This window comes from Nicotiana attenuata, unplaced genomic scaffold (assembly GCF_001879085.1).
Source record: "Nicotiana attenuata strain UT unplaced genomic scaffold, NIATTr2, whole genome shotgun sequence".
Classification (NCBI taxonomy): Eukaryota; Viridiplantae; Streptophyta; class Magnoliopsida; order Solanales; family Solanaceae; genus Nicotiana; species Nicotiana attenuata.
The window spans coordinates 167,701-186,283 of NW_017670273.1; the positions used below are offsets into that span (position 1 = coordinate 167,701).

The 18,583-nt window shown below is 41.3% G+C and overlaps 1 long non-coding RNA gene across 1 annotated transcript in view; it reads right to left on the reverse strand.

The window, feature by feature from the left end:
* LOC109237088 overlaps nt 1-18,311 on the reverse strand; it is a 29,055-nt gene extending 10,744 nt beyond the window's left edge. The window contains exons 1-2 of the long non-coding RNA XR_002069596.1: nt 18,101-18,311; nt 690-730 (exon numbers count right to left, since the gene is read on the reverse strand). This is a non-coding gene — a long non-coding RNA (uncharacterized LOC109237088). The remainder of the gene's footprint in view (nt 1-689; nt 731-18,100) is intronic.
* Nucleotides 18,312-18,583: the final 272 nt, after the last annotated feature.

The following is an 18,583-nucleotide window of genomic DNA, read 5'->3' on the forward strand; positions in this document are numbered from 1 at the left end:
TCGGCTACGGCTTCGGCTTCGGATTCGGATTCGGATTCGGATTTGGTCAAATGATCGATTGATTGATTAACCTTTTGGACCAAATTTATTTGTTAATAGTTAAATCCAATCCGTTTTTCTGTTTTGGTAACAGAAAAGTAACTACCCTCTTCAATTTTCCCTCTTTATTTTCCCTCTTTATTATTGAGTAAATGGCCATTTATGTAATGGCATTTATGTTGTGGGCGTTTTGCATAAACAGCCATTCTGAAGAGACCCAACTTTGGCTATAAATACAACACTATTCTGCTCAGAATTTTAACTACAATTTTCTGAGTTTCCTCTCCTTCTTCTGCATACTTTTAGCATCAAAACAAAGCAAAAAGTAAGTGTGATTTGCTACCGAACTTTGTGTTCGCTGAAACACTGGGGTTTGAAGTACCACTACACCAGTGTGTAATTCGTTCTATCCTGGGAGGAAATAATCCATAACCTTGGGTACTAGGAGGGGATTAAATTCCTTAAGGAAACACTGTGAATTCAGTGGACTCGAATTGGTTTATGTCATTTTTGTTTATATTCATTACTGTTTATATTCATTTATATTTCCAGAATTTATTTTACAAATACAGTGTAATAACAGGTAATGCATGGGTTGTGTGGTGTTGAAAATGTTAAACGAATATTTAGTACTCTAATTAGTTGCTTACCTCTTAGCCTCCGTCAGAAATTCCCGTGATCCAAGGCATATCTACAGAATGTTTGAACCGGTGTTATTTTTTAAAAAACTTCCCACGCCTTTGAACAATTATAATACAGAATTCTCAATAATCAGAGCATGGGTTTTAAAAGTTTCCCCTTATACGCGTTTATCTGAGAACTCCAAAACTTTGAACTCTATTACTCGTGTATATATATATATATATATATATATATATATATATATATATATATATATATATATATATATATATATATATATATATATATATATACTTTTGTACCGTATTAGGGCATCCCATTAGTAAACCGGTTTGGTCCGATTTATCAGATTCTGATATTATTGACCGATTTGGGCGTATATGGGAGAATAAATTAAGTGGAAAACAAAACTACAATTTACTTAGATTTATTTAATCCATAATGGATTCAATCAAGTTAAGTGACTGGCGGCAACATGCTTGGTCCCGCTTATGGGGTCAAATCAATACGTTCTAAGAAGAAAGATTGGAATATCAATCTCATCGAGATCATCGAAGATTCAAGTTCGAATATTTCTCTTCTTTCTTATTTCAATGATATTATTATTTCAAAGATAAGAATATGAAGTATATATACAATATCTGAATCAAATGAAAAGCCATTATATATCTGTATGTACATCAAACGCTTAACAGGGGAAGAAACCATAATCAAATTTTAATCATATCACTACGAGAAAATCAAAAATTACATGGTGATTTTTCTAGGGATTATATAGGAAAATTTCCAGGTAATTTAATTTCCTGTAATTTTCCATCTAACAAAAATCCGATGGAAAATCCTTCAAAGGTTATTACTATTTGTGGAATTTAAAATCCTCATGTAAATTATCTTGTAATTTTGAACCCGCATGTAAATTACCTAGGGTTTTTTTCGTAAGAAATTCAAAAAACTCTATCAAAATCAGTGACACAATGAAGCAATTGAGCTCGAGGTGAGCTCGAATGGTGGAAATGGAGATTTGGAGAAGAAGCCCCAAATTAGGAGCATGTGCGAGAACAGAGAAAAAGAGAACTAAGAAGTGAAAGTCTCAATTGCATTTACTCTGTAATGTTGTATATATACAGCTACTCAATCAAAAAGAAGCAAAAAAAACTAACCAACTAACCAACTAACTAACTAATGGAAACCTAACCGACTTAGTCTCTTAATAAACTAGCTGAATATTACAACTGCTGAAGCTATAAGTACAACCTCAGTTTTAAATAGTGTAATATATCTCAATACTCCCCCTCATGTTGGAAGTGAGGGTATCACTGCCAACTTGCTAAGCATGCTTGAATGTTTAATCCATGTGAGGGCCTTAGTGAAAATATCTGCAAGTTGATGGTTAGCCCCAAGGTGATGTAGAGAAATGAGGCCCTCTTGGAGTTTGTTTTGAATAAAATGGTAGTCGACTTCAATGTGCTTTGTTCGTTCGTGGAATACCGGGTTCTTTGCTATGTGAAGTGTTGACGAACTATCGCTAAACACTGCAATGGGACTGGAGAATGGAACTGTGAGCTCCTCAAGTAACCTTTGCAACCACACTAACTCACCAACCACTTTCCTGATGGACTTATATTCTGCTTCTGCTGATGACAAGGAAATGGTTTCCTGCTTCTTTGATTTCCAGCTGATAGGGCTATTTGCCAGCAGGACAATGTAACCAGTGACTAATTTCTTGGAATCTGGGCAGGATGCCCAGTCAGAGTCACAGTATGCTTTCACCATGCAGTCATTATCTTTGGAAAAGAAAATTCCTAGGCTCGGATCAGTGTTCAAGTATCTTAACAGGTGATAGGCTGCCTTTATGCAACGACCCGGCCGGTCGCTTTGAGAATTTGTTCCCCGATCCCCTATTAACTGCTTTTTTCCGTATTTATTTCTGCTACTATGAGTTGCCGGGAGGATTCGTTTGGAGTTTTGGAGTGTTTTGGGATACGTAGTCCCTAAATGAGAGCTTACGCTTTAGAATTTGGACCGTAGTCGGAACATTGTGAAGACGGCCTCGGAATGGAATTCTGTTGATTCCGTTAGCTCCGTTGAGTGATTTTGGGCTTATGAGCGTATTCGGATTGTATTTTAGAGGTCCGTAGCTTACTTAGGCTTGAAATGCCGAAAGTTAAAATTTTTGAAGTTTCCGGATCAATAGTGAAATTTTGATATCGAGGTCGGAATTCGATTCCGAAAGTTGGAATAGCTCCATAGTGTTGAATGTTACTTGTGTGCAAAATTTGGGGTCAATCAAACATGGTTTGGTTGGTTCCGGTATCGGATGTAGGATTCTTGAAATTTCAAGTTCTTTAGGCTTGGATTGGAGGGTGATTCGTGGTTTTAGCATTGTTTGATGCGATTTGAGAGTTGGACTGATTCCGTATGATGTTTTAGGATTGGTTGGTATGTTTGGTTGAGGTCCCGAGGGCCTCGGGTGAGTTTCGGATGCTTAACGGAAGTTGAATTTGGACTTAGGCTATTCTGAAGTTTGCTGCTTCTGGTATTTTCGCACATGCGATGAGGAGCCCGCAGGTGTGGCCTGCAGAAGCAAGGAAAGAAGTCGCAGGTGCAGTTTAGGGCACAAAGGCCAGTGACCGCAAATGCGGCTAAAGGACCGCAGAAGCGGACTGCATCTGCGGGGAAGGGAGCGCAGGTGCGGTGCCTAGCGAGTTAATGAAATTCCGTAGATGCGGAGCCCAAGTCGCAGGTGCGGGACCGCAGGTGCGGCCCATGAACCGCAGATGCGAAAATCGCTGGGCAGATATAAAAAATTCGAGGGTTTGAAATTTCATAACACAAAAATTGAATTGGAGCTCGGTGGGAGACGATTCCGTGGGGATTTTGAAGAGAAGATCATTGGGTAATGATTCCTAATCCCTTTTTGGTTGTATTCCATTAATCTAAGCTTAGTTTGGTCATTTAATTTCATATTTGGGGTGAAAAATTGGGAGAATTGAGGAAAGGTTCCCCAACCATGTTTTTGGGTTTTGATTGGGTTTTAGTTGTCGGAATTGAGTGATTTTCGGATGAGTGTTCTCGTGAGTGAATGGGTGTTCTAAATTGGTAACTTTTACCCGATTCCGAGACATGGGCCCGGGAAGGATTTTTGGGCATTCTTGTATTTTCTTGCCTTAGCTTCGATTTCTTTAGCCAAATTAGTTATTTGTAGTTGTATTTACGTTATGACATTGATATGATTAGATTTGGGCCACTCGGAGTTGGATACTCGTGGCAAGAGCGTGATTTCGGATTGATTTTGAGCTGGTTCGAGGTAAGTGTCTTGCCTAACCTTGTGTGGGGAACTCCCCTTAGGATTTGGTATTGTTGTTGTATGAATGTCGTGTACGTGAGGTGACGAGTGCGTACACGTGCTAATTGTTGGAACAAACCCGTTTTCATTAAGTACATATTTGTGTTTCCTTTTTGTTGAACACTACTTGTATCTTAAAAGCCTACTGTTTAGCTTAGGAAAGCTTGCTTAAGTGATTTAGCTATTCTACCTACTTAAACTTTATACTTGAATTTTGTGCAGCATGTTTAGAATAGAAATCTCTGTTTTCTTGGTACGAACTTGAATAGAACTGTAGATTCTTTTCTTGAGACTGTTGTGTGTTTACTTTGGGACTAAGAGACGATATCCCTGGAGATCCCCCTGCATGTTTACTTTGGGATTACGGATCGGTATTCCGGGAGATCTCCCTGCACATTTATATTTGGGACTACGGGATGACATCCCGGGAGATTTCCCTGTACTGAATATTTACTTTGGGACTACGGTTGGTATTCCAGGAGATTCCCCTGCATATTTATGATTCGGACTACGGGACGATATTTCGGGAGATCCTCTACACATTTATATTTGGGACTACGGGGCGATATCCTGGGGGATCCCCTGTTGCTATCTCTCTGTACTAAGTTATATTCTTTCTGTGATTCCATTCTTTATCGATTGTTAGTATTTTAATTATACTATCGCATTTCATACTATTTTTCCTTGTTTTATATATATATAACCAGTAGGGTCCTGACCTTCCCCGTCACTGCTCGACCGAGGTTAGGCTTGGCACATACTGGGTACCGCTGTGGTGTACTCATGCCCTTTCCTGCACATATTTTTCATGTGCAGATCCAGGTTCTTCTGCTCAGTCATTCTATCAGTGAGGCAGGCGATATCAGAGACTTCAAGGTATATCTGCCGTGTCTGCTGACCTAGAAGTGCCTCTCTATTCTTCCCTTTAGCTTTAGACTTCCTGTATTTTCTTTTGATTAGACATTCTGGAGTTAGAACAATATGTAGTCTTCTCTAGCTTGTGATTTCATGAGATTCCGGGTTTTGGGGGTTTTTGTTTTAGTTTTGAGAGTGTGTATTGTATATGCCGAGCGACATTTTAAACTCTTTTATTATGCTTTAATCGTAACTTACCAGTTTCGTATTTTATTTCCTTTTTTCGCAATTTGTTAGGCTTACCTAGTCGTAGAGACTAGGTGCCGTCACGATAGTTCACGGCGGGAGAACTTGGGTCGTGACACTTTAAATGTGGTTCTCTTGGATCTTTCATAAACTGGCTCAGATGTTGAACACTGAAAGCTATATCCAATCTTGTGTTGGTTAAGAAATTCAGCTTCCTAACCAATTTTCTATAGCAGCTGGGATCTGATAGAGGAACTTATTCATTTGCTTTGAGTTTCAAATTTGGATCAAGAGGCGATGATAAGGCGTTGTAACTGAGACGGTCATATTCTTTTAGGAGATCAATGACAAACTTTCTTTGGGAAATAATGAGTTCATCATTCTTGTAGAGAATTTCCAGTCCAAGGAAATAGTGTATTCTTCCCAGATCGTTAATCTTGAAACTATCATGTAAGAACTTCATCAAAAGTTCTATTTCTTCAAGATCTATTCCAGTGAGTATCAAATCATCAACATACACTGCTACTTCACCAAAGATGTCCCATTCATTCTATTGAATAATGAATAATCATGCATAGAATGCTCATAACCTCTGGAGCAAAGTGCTTCTGTTAATTTGGCATACCATTGCCTACCGACTTGTTTCGGCCCATATAAAAATTTATTCAGCTTACGAACAAGCCCTAATTCAGGCACCATTAACCCAGGTGGGATCTCCATAAACACTTTCTCATTCAAATCTCCATGAAGGAAGGCATTATTCATATCTAGTTGAAACATGTCCCACCCTCTCTTCACAACTAGTGCTATAATTCCTCTCATAGTGGTCATCTTTATCACTGGTGAGAATGTTTCTGTGTAATCTATTCACTCTTGTTAGGTATATCCTTTTAGCACCAAACGAGCTTTAAATATTTCAATACTTCCATCAGCTTTATGCTTCACTTTATACACCCACCTACAACCTATAGCTTTCTTTCCTTCTGGCATTGGGACCAAGTCCCATGTGTGATTGGCATGTAATGCCTCAAATTCCTGTGTCATGGCTACTTGCCAAGAAGGATTAATAGCAGTCTCTTCATATGAAGAAGGGTCATTATCATGACAGACACTTTGCATCAAAGAGTGGCTACCATGGATTAAAGCTTCAGGAGACAAATTGATGGTTTGAAAGTAATTAATTTAAAGATGGTATACAACTATTGAAATGTAGTTTAGGCATAGCATGAATGTAGTCATTTAAGTATCCAGGTGTTTTGATTTCTCTTTGTGTTCTTCTAAGTGCAGGAGGTTCTGATTATCAATTTGAATTGAATGATCATTCAAAACTGGTGGTGAGTGGTCATTAAAACTGGATGTTAAAGGTGACTCTAGAGGTGAGTGACTTTCAGAATTTATAACTGGACTGTTATTAGGTGATATAGGTGAGATATTGATAGGTGACAGATCATTGTCCATGGGACTTGCACCATTTGGATTATTTTCTACATTGACTTAGACACTATCATTAACATCATCCACAAAATCAACAAAAGGAACACATTTTAGCACAGAAAAAAAGAAAAGACATCTGGAACAATTGTGTAACGACCCGACCGGTCGTTTTGAGCCCTAGTATGCCGTTCAGCAGTTTGAGGCCATGAGCAGCTTCAATTCAGGTATTATGACTTGTACGCATGGTCGGAATTAAATTTCGGGAAGTTCGGAGTTGACTTGGAGAGGAAATTGTCATTTCGGAAGCTTTAAGTTGAGAGAATTGACTAGGATTGGATTTTTGAGTAAACGACATCAGAATTGGGATTCGAAGGTTCCAGCAGGTTCGTATGATGATTTCAGACTTGGGCGTATGCCCGGATCGGATTTTGGGTGACCCGGGAGCGTTTTGGCACCTATTGTGGAAGTTAGCATTTTGGAAGAAATTTCATAAGTTTGGGTTGAAGTGTATTTCAGTGTTATCGACGTTCGTTTGGGATTCCGAGTCTGGGAGTAGCTCCGCATGGTGATTCTGGAGTTGGGAGCGCGATCGGAAGTGAATTCGGATGTCCGGGGAGCATTTTGGAGCCATTTGGCTAAGGATAGAAATTTGAAGGTTTTTGAGAGGTTTGACCGGAGGTGGACTTTTTGATATTGGGGTCAGAATCCAATTCTGAAAGTTGGAGTAGGTCCATAATATCGAATATGACTTGTGCGCAAAATTTGAAGTCAATCGGACATGATTTGATGGGTTTAAACATCGAAAGTAGAAGTTTGAGATTCTAAAGTTCATAAAGTTTGGATTGGAGGTCGATTCGTGGTTTTAGCATTGTTTGATATGATTTGAGGCCTCGAGCAAGTCCGTAATGTGTTTTGGGACAGGTTGGTATGATTGGATGGGGTCCCGGGGGCCTCGGGTGGATTCCGGATGGTTAACGGATCGAAAATGAAATTTTGAGAAGTGCTGAAGTTGCTGCTTTTGTCATAACCGCACCTGCGGTTGGTGGACCGTAGGTGCGAGACTGCAGATGCGGTCCTTCCATCGCAGAAGCGGCCCAGGGCAGGCCAGGCTAGGAACCGCAGAAGCGGCTCCGCAGATGCGGCTTCGAGACCGCAGAAGCGTTCCTAACTCTTTTGGCCCATTTCGCAGATGCGGTCCATTTCTCGCAGATGCGGGACCGCAGATGCGGTCCCCTGACCGCAGATGTGGAAATGCTGGAGGCAGTGAGGTTCTTTTAAATCGGGGGTTGGGTTCATTTCAACCCCATTTTCTTCCGTTGGAGTCGATTTGGGGCAACTTTGAGGTGCCATTTTCACCACCAAGCATGATGTAAGTAATTTATGTTAGTTTTGAGTTAAATACATGATTATATATGGATTTGGACATGGAAATTTGTAGAAAACTTGGGGTTTGAGGGAAAACCTAGAAAATTGATATTTTTGGAATTTGACCACGATTTTGGGTATGGAATTAAGAGAAAATTATATATTTGAGTTCGTGAGTTCATGGGTAAACTCTATCTTCGAAAAATTTCGGAATCCGGGCACGTGGGCCCGAGGGCATTTTTGTCAACTTTTCGATCGGGGTTAGGAATTGTTATTGGATTGTAATGAGTAATTGAGCATATATTCATTGATTCGCATAATTATTGGCTAGTATTGGAGCGTAGTGCATCCATTTGAGTCTTCGGAAGGGCGTGGAATGCCGGTTATGGATCTTCGGAGCGAGGTGAGTCTCCTTTCTAACCTTGTAAGAGGGAATTGTACCTATAGGTGAATTAATTGGTTACGTGCTCCTATTTGTGGGGGCTACGTAGGCACGAGGTGACGAGAGTCCGTGAGTAGCTACTATTATGTTATTATTCGGGTAGTCTAGGACCCAAAAGCATGCTGTACTTGGAATACTTGTAATGTTATTGACAGTATGAATTGCTTAAATCCTATCGAATTGGTAAATGAATTTCTAAAAAGGATTAAACCTCATTTTCATAAATTGTTAAAAGAGAATTTGGCTTTTATTTGGATAAATGTTCCCCGATAAACTCTTAATCTGCTGTTTGAGCATGTATTTCTGTGTGTACCTCCGTCGCATGTATGATACGCGAGCAGGGTATGATACGCGAGCAGGGTGATTGTTTATGTAAATTTGACCGCGTCGCATCGGTGATTCGCGAGCGGGGTAATAGATGCATCTATAGTTCGTGCCGCTCGACCCTCGGCAGTGCACATTTTACATTTATGTTGGATCGGGCCGTACGACCTCGGCATGAGTTGCGCATGCTTGTATTGCTTGCCTTGAGATTTATCGATATTGCTATCTGCTCTCCCGACTTGAGATAGTTGTTAATTAATGGATTATGAATCCGGAGACTTTAAATAAAAAGGAACTTTCACCTGTTTAGGGACTCATTTGAACCTACTGTTGTTCTTAATAAATTCGTGAGTTGTCGCATTAATAATACTATTACTGGGCCTTTAGTAAGTGTCGAAGTTGCCATCTCGTCTCTACTTCTTCGAGATTAGGCGGGATACTTACTGAGTACACGTTGTTTTCGTACTCACACTACACTTGCTGTGCATTTTTGTTGCACAAGCACATGTACTTCTAGTGGCCTATTGGGCGTAGCAGCATGGATGATAGTAGGACTAGGTGAGCTGCAGTACTCGAGGCGACCCGCAGCTAGTACAGTCTCCTTCAGTGTATTGTATTTACTTTTTGTCCAATTTGTATTCCGGACGGATGTTGTATTGTATTGTTTCTTAGCAATAGCTCATGCACTTGTGACACCGGGTTCTGGGGATGTCTATGGGTTTATTCAGAAATTTAAAATTGTTAAATGTTTCATCATTTATTCAGTAGAATTTATCATGTATTGTTTAAACGTATTAAAGAAGTGATTTCAGAGATATCTAATACGTGAAGTTGCTAGTGATTTGTTGTTGGCTTGCCTGACAATGGAGTCCGGCGCCATCACGACCCTTAGTGGATTTTGGGTCGTGACAACATGGTATCAGAGCACTAGGTTCCCAGGGTCTCACAAGTCATGAGCAAGTCTAGAGTCCCGCGGATCGGTACGGAGACGGCTGTACTTATCCTCGGGAGGCTGCAGGACTGTTAGGAGTACTTCCCTTCTTGATTCCTTATCGTGCGGTTTGATCCCTGGAGGCTTATGCCTTTGATTCCTTCCTATTCAATCTTATGCGATGCGAACCGCTGGTTATAAGTCGGGTATGGCAGGATCGTTATGGTACTACCGATGCAGTGCGAGGTGTTTCTCCTTGCATAGTTGTCTGAGCTATTATCATCGCCTTGTGGAAGGATATTCTGTCGTTCCAGCTCAGTAACGGTACTTCTGAGAGCTCTGAGGCTAGGCACAAGTTGCCATGTTGCTATAAACGATTGTTCCGCAGCATTGATGTGATGGTAGGATGCTTGCCACGTGTCGGGGCAGTTAATGACTTGAAGGGAGGTTTACTCAGTGCATAATCTAGAGATTCAGTATTTTATTTCCGGCAGGGGAAAGGCAATCGGATTAAGAATGGTTAGATGTGGGCTGGTGGAGTAATGAGACTTGGTTTTTGCGAGCGTGGTGGAGTTTTCTTCTATGATGAGGTGTCGTTGTCCTAATTGAACGTACTAAGTTCGCTAGTGTTATGATCTTCTACAACTCGCCTTTGGGGTAAGCTATTGTGAAGTAGTATTGAAAATGCGGCTATCAGATATCGCAAGGTGCGGTAGTTCAGGATTGAATCAATGTTTCTAATGTCGACGGTATGAGGAAGATGATCTTCCAAAAGGTGTAAAGTTAGCAACAATTATGGGTTCAAGTGCCACAAAGATAGATTCTATTTAAGACAACAACTGAGTAGCAACGGACGAGAAGGGACATGTGGGGAGTGTCAGGCGGTAGTTAAAATTTCTAGAAGGCCAAGTATAAGAAGCAAAGGTCGAGTAGTCGACTAGAGAGGTGAGTTTCGCCAAAGTGGGAGAGTTTGGGGTGATTTGGGAATTTTTTTTGTGATTGGTGATTTGGGCCTACGGATTTATTTGAAGTGTGGGCTATTATGCGGCAGGAGATTTGATATAACGGAAAGGAGCTACTTGAAATGAAGAAGGATACAATGTAACTTTGAATTGGAAGGATGTTGCCGCACATTTAAATTGATGTCCTCGAGGGGTGAATGAACTTGTGCAGCTAGAGAGTGAGCTCGGACTCAGGATGGGTTATTGATGTCGTAGTGATTGTACCCCGTGCAACAACGTTGGAAGATGTCGGCACGTAAATTCCACAGGCGGGTTATATCCAGTGAGCAAATCGGCGGTCGCATGGTTGGCGAAGTTTCTGCGAAGAATTGTATTGGTTATACAGCAAAGAGATCGGTCGTGTGAACAGGGTTGATGATTCAGAGTATAAAAAAGGGGTTTTACAGAAAGATACCGAGAATTTTGGCAGTTGATTGCGCAAGGTTATGTCAACAAGAGATAAAGAATCCCGGTGAATTCCAGAATTTGTGTAATAATGGCTTCAAGCTAAGTGGGAGAGCCCCACCGCCTATGATTAAGGATTGTCCGGTTAACTACTTGCGAGGTTTCTGATTATTGGCATATTGATGGGTTATTTCAGCTACAGAAAAAAAAACATAAGTTGTAATTCAAGCAAAGGAATTGTTAGAGGCGTGCTAAGGTTGGCCTTATTGGCCATGTTCAGACTTGGGGAAGGATTCAGGATTTATGCCTTGTATAGATGTGGGTTTCAAGGGAAGTGATTCTGCCGGGTGCTTCGCCGAGGAGGTATTCATGTGCTAGAGGATTTATGGGATTGATTATATTCTGGGCCAAGTCAGAGCGAGTGGCTCTCAGCAACGGTCCTAGTGGGTTCAAAAGGGCAAAGCGTAGTGATTAATGATTGCGAGCCTATAGATACGGTTAAGAATCAAGCTTGGTAGCAGCTTATGAGAAGGGGTACAAGGTGTTCTATGATGCTTTGACTTGCAGTGTAGCATTTGGGAGGTATGAAATGGTTCGGGGGATTTGAGACAGCATGGTCTCGTGATTCAAGGTCACTCGGGATGAGTGCGGATGGAGTGTGTCATGTGTTGAATGGAGTTATTGTTATTTTTAAGGCAATCAAGGATAAATTGGAATAAGATAGATTGATTAGCCATAGTTGAATTGGCATGTTGGTGGCAGTGATCAGTTCCTTCAGCACGATTGAGTTATGCAAGTGAATTGTGGCGGTACGTGTGAGGCTGGTCGGCAGTCGTAATTGATGTTATTCAGAAGTATTCTACTGCTATGGCCTGCTATGCATAGGCGGACTCCGAAAGGGCTGTGGTAGCTTAGACCACTACTTAGAGATTTGCATATTCTACGGTTATGAGAATTCACCTGTGTGTTGCTATGGTTCTCCTGAAGTGAGATAAGTGAAGAGTTTTATATGATGAAGTATTAATCCATTGTGGTTACGGATCTATGATGAAAGATCGTGTTCTATCGTGTGATGGCATGTTGGGTACAGCGAATGGTACGAAATTCAAAGAGAGGAGCAAGGTTGCTGTTCGGTGTTGACATAGATGTCACGAGCTCGGATGAGCAGGGAAGTAGTTCCGATGTTTAAAGTAAGTTGGTATTGTCTTCAGCGTCACCTGAGATCGGTGTTTTGTGAAAAATGCTTTGCATCCTGGTTAAGGATTCTTGGTCGCTCCTTAGCGTTAGTGCGGTCGATGGTCTGGATGTACAGACCTGTTATCAGTCACGGGAAGGTTGTATAAGTGTGGCATATAGTCACTTGATTGGTTGAAGAGTTAAACCAAGTAGGAGGATTGTGGTGATATTGCTAATTTGAGATGGATGCCTGGAGGGCACTCGATTTATTGGGTTGTGGACCATGGAGGACTACTCCGGTTATGATGGTTGTTCTTGTGTGTCATGAGAAAACGGGAAGTAATTATGGACCTTTGAAGGGTCATTAGCCTAGTTCAGTGCGATCAGAACCAGCGTGGGGTCTGTGGATGGATTTAAATGTGGATATGGGCTCTATATCAGGTCAGACGTGTTCATTTCAGTAATGCGCTCCTTATGGAGGAGTGGTCAGGGTGTTATTTCGTCGTCAGATATTTCATGTAATGAAACATTGCACCGTGTGAGTTGTGAGACTGCTTGGGAAATTGCTTATGTGTTGAGGTTCCACGTAGAGATGATGTTATATGAGCAAAATGGCTCTTGGGATTCAGATCGTATATCGCACCTCAGTTGTGCTTGAGATTGTAGCTTATGGCACTATATGTCTCCCCAGGGATGGTATTATGCACATGGCGTGCTTGTGGCCGATATTCAATATCTTGTTGTAATGAGAAATCTAGCTCGGTGTGTACCTCCTTATGTGAATTTTATGTATGGACCGGGTGGCACGCCGCCATAGGTATGCTGTTTGGATCGGGTTGTGCGCCGCAACAGTATGATGTTGAGTACAGTTCCCCGTGTCTGTTTTATGTGTTTTGTTTCCTCCTTTCCTGAGAGGAACTTATATTAGCTTTGTGCCCGCGTCGCATGCATGATTCGCAAGCGGGGTGTCTGTTAAATTATGTTGACCACATCGCATGTATGATTCGCGAGCGGGGTAATTGGATTTCCTTTTCAGAGTTCGTTTTCCTATTGTATCGCGGTCAAATTGGTAGCCTATTGGCACGTTGTGGTATCATATGAGACTTTTGACCATGTCCGGGGGTGGCTATTGCCTGAGCAGTTCTTCCTGGGTGAGACGAGATCATTGGACTTAGGATCAGTGCAATCTGAATATGTGAAGTATATTAAAGAGTAAAGGCCATTATTTGGTTCAGAAAGAGGTGATGGTTCTTGGCAGGGTATAGACCCTGTGAATCATTGATTCGGTAGTTGGTTATGAATTTCTACACACCCCTTTCCATCGTGGCGGCATTACGAGAGTTGGAACAGGACTTATATATGTCATGGGGTGCATTGTGAGCATCAGATTCGGGAAATATCGGCTATTGTGATCAGAGAGTGTTGTTATGGTCTTGTGAATGATGGGGTGCATGGTGTGAATTCAGCAAGGGTGTGCAGTCATGCTCTGGTACAGCGTGTGGTGATTGATACGGTGTTTATATGTCGAAAGCAGGCCTGGCAAAGAATTTCGGATGTTGAAACTGGGCTCCAAGGCTTATTTGCCTAAATGAAAGAGGTTATCTTTAGATTTGATTGAGCTGATGTGCCCAACTGAGTTGTGGTAGCACGGGTAGGTGCACGAGGTATTAAGCAGTGATTCAAGACAACCCTAGCACAGTTCCTAGCACGTTCGAGGACGAACGTATGTTTAAGTGGGAGAGGATGTAGCGACCCGACCGGTCGTTTTGAGCCCTAGCGCGCCGTTCAGCAATTTGAGGCCATGACCAGCTTCAATTCAGGTATTATGACTTGTATGCGTGGTCGGAATTAAATTTCGGGAAGTTCGGAGTTAACTTGGAGAGGAAATTCTCATTTCGGAAGCTTTAAGTTGAGAGAATTGACTAGGATTGGATTTTGAGTAAACGACATCGGAATCGGGATTTGAAGGTAGCAGCAGGTTAGTATGATGATTTTTGACTTGGGCGTATGCCCGGATCGGATTTTGGGTGACCCGGGGGCGTTTTGGCACCTATTGTGGAAGTTAGCATTTTGGAAGAAATTTCATAAGTTTGGGTTGAAGTGCATTTCAGTGTTATCGACGTCCGTTTGGGATTACGAGTCTGGGAGTAGCTCCGCATGGTGATTCTGGAGTTGGGAGCGCGATCGGAAGTGAATTCAGATGTCCGGGGAGCATTTTGGAGCCATTTGGCTAAGGATAGAAATTTGAAGGTTTTTGAGAGGTTTGACCGGAGGTGGACTTTTTGATATCGGGGTCGGAATCCGATTCCGAAAGTTGGAGTAGGTCCGTAATGTCGAATATGACTTGTGCGCAAAATTTGAAGTCAGTCGGACGTGATTTGATGGGTTTAAACCTCGAAAGTAGAAGTTTGAGATTCTAAAGTTCATAAAGTTTGGATTGGAGGTCGATTCGTGGTTTTAGCGTTGTTTGATATGATTTGAGGCCTCGAGCAAGTCCGTAATGTGTTTTGGGACTGGTTAGTATGATTGGATGGGGTCCCGGCGGCCTCGGGTGGATTTCGGATGGTTAACGGATCGAAAATAAAATTTTGAGAAGTGCTAAAGCTGCTGCTTCTGTCATAACCGCACCTGTGGTTGGTGGACCGCAGGTGCGAGACCGCAGATGCGGTCTTTCCATCGCAGAAGCGGCCCAGGGCAGGCCAGGCCAGGAACCGCAGAAGCGGCTCCGCAGATGCGGCCTCGAGACCGCAGAAGCGGTCCCAGCTCTTTTGGCCCATTTCGCAGATGCGGTCCATTTCTCGCAGATGCGGTCCCCTGACTGCAGATGCGGAAATGCTGGAGGCAGTGAGGTTCTTTTAAATCGGGGGTTGGGCACCCCATTTTCTTCCATTGGAGCCGATTTGGAGCAACTTTGAGGTGCCATTTTCACCACCAAGCATGAGGTAAGTAATTTATGTTAGTTTTGAGTTAAATACATGTTTATATACGGATTTGGACATGGAAATTTGTAGAAAACTTGGGGTTTGAGGGAAAACCTAGAAAATTGATATTCTTGGAATTTGACCACGATTTTGGGTATGGAATTAAGAGAAAATCATATATTTGAGTTCGTGAGTTCATGGGTAGACTCTATCTTCGAAAAATTTCAGAATCCCGGGCACGTGGGCCCGAGGGCGTTTTTGTCAACTTTTCGATCGGGGTTAGGAATTGTTATAAATTGGATTAATATGAGTAGTTTATCGTATATTAATGAATTTGTGTAATCATTGGCTAGTTTTGGGAGTATTTAGCATCGATTCAAGTCTTCGGAAGGGCGTGGAATGCCGGTTATGGATCTTCGGAGTGAGGTGAGTCTCCTTTCTAACCTTGTAAGAGGGAATTGTCCCCATAGGTGAATCAATCGGTTATGCGCTCCTATTTGTGGGGGCTACGTACGCACGAGGTGACGAGAGTCCGTGCGTAGCTACTATTATGTTATTGTCCGGGTAGTCTAGGACCCAAAAGCATGCTGTACTTGGAATACTTGTAATGTTATTGACAGTATGAATTACTTAAATCCTATTGAATTGGTAAATGAATTTCTAAAGAGGATTAAACCTCATTTTCTTAAATTGTTAAAAGAAATTTTGCTTTTATTTGGATAAATGCTCCCCAATAAACTCTTAATCTGCTGTTTGAGCATGTATTTTTGTGTGTACCTGCGTCGCATGTATGATACGCGAGCAGGGTGATTGTTTATTTAAATTTGACCGCGTCGCATCGGTGATTCGCGAGCGGGGTAATAGATGCATCTATGGTTCGTGCCGCTCGACCCTCGGCAGTGCACATTTTACATTTATGCTGGATCGGGCCGTACGACCTCGGCATGAGTTGCACATGCTTGTGTTGCTTGCCTTGAGATTTATTGATATTGCTATCTGCTCTCCCGACTTGAGATAGTTGTTAATTAATGGATTATGAATCCGGAGACTTTAAATAAAAAGGAACTTTCACCTGTTTAGGGACTCATTTGAACCTACTGTTGTTCTTAATAAATCGTGAGTTGTCGCATTAATAATACTATTACTGGGCCTTTAGTAAGTGTCGAAGTTGCCATCTCGTCTCTACTTCTTCGAGATTAGGCGGGATACTTACTGAGTACACGTTGTTTTCGTACTCACACTACACTTGCTGTGCATTTTTGTTGCACAAGCACATGTACTTCTAGTGGCCTACTGGGCGTAGCAGCATGGATGATACTGGGACTAGGTTAGCTGCAGTACTCGAGGCGACCCGCAGCTAGTACAGTCTCCTTCAGTGTATTGTATTTACTTTCTGTCCAATTTGTATTCCGGACGGATGTTGTATTGTATTGTATTGTTTCTTAGCAATAGCTCATGCACTTGTGATTTCTTAGCAATAGCTCATGCACTTGTGACACAGTGTTCTGGGGATGTCTATGGGTTTATTCAGAAATTTAAACTTTTTAAATGTTTCATCATTCATTCAGTAGAATTTATCATGTATTGTTTAAACGTATAAAAGAAGTGATTTCAGAGATATTTAAAAAGAGAAGTTTCTAGTTATTTGTTGTTGGCTTGCCTGACAATGGAGTCCAGCGCCATCATGACCCTTAGTGGATTTTGGGTCGTGACAAATTGCAAAAGGGAATGTATTCTCATGGAAAGATACATCTCTTGAGACTTGTATTTTCTTGGTAGCAAGACTCGGGACCTTGTACCCTTTGGTTCCAAAAGGTTAGCCTATGAAAACATGTGGGGTAGCTCTAGGCTCAAATTTATCCCTGTGTACTTTGGGTACTTTGGGGTAGCACAAACATCCAAAACTTCTCATTTGGGAATATAGTGGTTTCTTCTTGTATATGAGTTCAAATGGACGCTTGTTCTTAAGATATGTAGTGGGCGATCTATTTATAACGTAGATTGTTGTCAACACACACTCTCTGCAGTATCTCAAAGGTAACTTTGACTGAAATAGTAGTGCCCTGGCTGTTTCAAGTAGGTACTTATGTTTTATTTTTACCACACTGTTCTATTGTGGTGCATAGGAGCAGGATTTTTGGTGAATGATATTTTTTGACCGACAAAAATGAGTTAACTTCTGTGTTGGTGAACTCCAGACCATTGTCTGTTCTTATGGTCTTTATGGTAGTTTTGAACTGATTTTCTATCATGGAAACAAAAGTATATACCTCATTTAGTCCCATGAGAAATTGAATCAACCGTCTGTCTTGTTCAACTTTATGCATATTCTCTTTGGCTCCACATGTTTACTGACAACTACACTGAGTTTTTGCACTTAAGGTGCTGAACTCTTCCCACAATTTCTTCATTTTGGTGTAGTAACCAGTAAAATCTAGTGCTCCTTGTCACAAATTATTTATCTCCTTTTGAATTTCATACAACTTTGCACCATTCGTCCGATCATAGCGATCCTCCAACTCTTTCCACAGCTCAGCAGAATCATTGGCATTCTCCACACTATCAGCACTTTCCTTCCCCAAAGAATTTATAGTTCATGAGGTAACCATATCATCACACCTCTCCCATAGTCTATACTTTGAAGACTCTAGATCTAGTTTCTTACAGTCTCTATTAATAAACCCTAATTTGTTCTTAACAGATAATGCACGCAGTACACTTTGTCTCCAAGACCTGTATCCAATCCATTGAAAGGAACTGGCACTAACATCGCACCAGGATTGTCAGATGGATGCATGTACAACGGACTTCTTGAGTCAATGGTGGACTCTTTGTTTGAGTCCACATCAACGTGCTCGCTTTCGTCATCAACAGCCATGAGAATTACTGAACCAACAGTGTTTGAAGAAATATAAAGCAGAAAAACAGAGACGACTTACTATGAATCCTAATTTTGCGGAGAGAATGAATTACCTCCAATTACATTTGTAGATCGAGCAACAGATGATCTACACGAGCTCCGTGTGTATAAAACTATGGATCGGATCATCCACTGCTCTGATACCATATCAAAATCAGTGACACAATGAAGCAATTGAGCTCGGGGTGAGCTTCCAATGGTGGAAATGGAGATTTGGAGAAGAAGCCCCAAATTAAGAGCATGTGCGAGAACAAATTAAAGAAGAAGAGAACTCAGAATTGAAAGTCTCAATTGTATTGACTTTGTAATGTTGTATATATATAGCTACTCAATCAAAAAGAAAGCTAACAAAAATAACTGACTAACTAACTAATGGAAACATAACTGACTTAGTCTCCTAACAAACTAACTGTAAAGCTATAAGTACGATCTCAGTTTTAAATAGTGTAATACATCTCAATAAACTCGCATGACATTTTCAAGTTAATTAATATGTAGGAACTTTTAGACAGAAATTGATATTATTATCTTTATTA